Raw genomic sequence first — 1,611 nt, 5'->3', positions numbered from 1 at the left:
CACTGGTTTTCTAAAAAGTGGGGGAAAAAATCCAAGTAAATATTTAAGTAAATAATTTAACTTCCAAGCACTTTCCACTTCTCAAGGTATATTAAGTTTTATGGTTAATGTATTTCTGTTCTAAGGGAACCTTTGGCCTTGGAGAAATGTGCCTCTGGGCTCCTCACGCTCCAGAATCTGCTGCCAAGGAACAGTGAGCTGGGGCTTGCTGACACACAAACGCTACCGTGTGCCATCTGCCCATCCTACTCAGTCTGCCTGCCAAACCCGCTGCCTCCGGGTCTCCAGATTTCCCCATCATCTTTATAATATCAAATCTCCGGAGACTGGTTTCTCAGACTGCAAAATAATATTGAAAAATGCTCCGTTTTGTTCCACCAGGCACATGCTGCTGGGCAGCCCCGCACACCACAGCCGGGGAAGCCCTCCCGCCTTGCCCTCTGCCCAGCAGCTCTTGTACAGCCCCGCTGCGCCCTGGTCCCCCCAGCAAAGAGCTCTACGGGCTGTGCAGGATGCTCTTATTGTCCCTCTCTGCCCTGTCAATTGTCCCTCTCTGCCCTGCCCAGTGGCTCTCCCTGGTTCTTCTCAGTCCTCTCCAGGCTTCCAGCACTTTATCAGTCAGCAGATGAAGGCATCTTCTGATTTCCCCCAGCTCTCGGCTGTTTTTTGCCACCTGGCTCCCAGCCTTGTGTAAGGAGCCTCCTGCTTTCGGTAGTGTCCTCCTACTGCCTCCCTGCCACTGCCCTGGTCCCGCCAGCTGTACGGCTCCATGGTAGTGCAGGTGGGCCCTGGTAAAAGCAGCTAAAAACATGTGTTATTTTCTCTCCTTGTCCTTCCTTCCCTATACAACTTGCTGTCCTCTGAGATTTGGGCCTGCATTTGCAAAATGTTGCATGAAATCTGGAGATGGAGAAGATGAGAACTGCCTAGCCTGCTGCCCAGAAAGGGAGCTCTATCTGTGTATCAGAGCTCATATAAACCTGCCTCCCCATGTGGGCAGCTCATCTGGTCACCCGGGCAAATGTTAATAGTCAGGAAACAGAGACAAAACAGAAGTAACTTTAAGAAGCTACCCTGAGCTTCTTGAACTTGAGCCTTTTGGGGGGAGCAACCAGGGGTCTTAAGACAACTTTCCTCAAGACCTCCTGTGGTGTCTAGTGTGCAAAATCAAAGCCGTACCCCTGGGGTTTGGTGTCTAACCTGCTGGTCTTAGAAGGCCCTAGTGACAGATGCATAAAGGTCTAGATGTGGCATGTCTGACTTACTTAGAAAACTCATCAGACTAAGTAACAGAAAGAGGTCTGTCCTCATTTTTTAACGGTATTTTATTTATGCATTTGATTATACATTCAGCCACATCATCAATGCTTGGCAAAAGGAAAAAAAGAGTCATAAAATCAGCTGCTTCACTCTTCTCCCCTCTAAAGGTTTCCATCAAGGATGAGACAAATGCCAAGTAAAAATGAAGTGGGTGGAGGGAAGAGAGCATAATAAATAATGAAAGATGCAATGAATCAGAGTCCTTAGGTAATAAGGACTCAAGCCATAAAGATATCAAAAAGGAATAAGCTCTGTCCGTATCTCAGAACTACATATCTCACAATTATATTG

This window comes from Cariama cristata, unplaced genomic scaffold (assembly GCF_000690535.1).
Source record: "Cariama cristata isolate BGI_N322 unplaced genomic scaffold, ASM69053v1 scaffold29395, whole genome shotgun sequence".
NCBI lineage: Eukaryota > Metazoa > Chordata > Aves > Cariamiformes > Cariamidae > Cariama > Cariama cristata.
The sequence above is the reverse complement of the archived record's forward strand: the minus strand, read 5'-3'. Positions refer to the sequence as shown.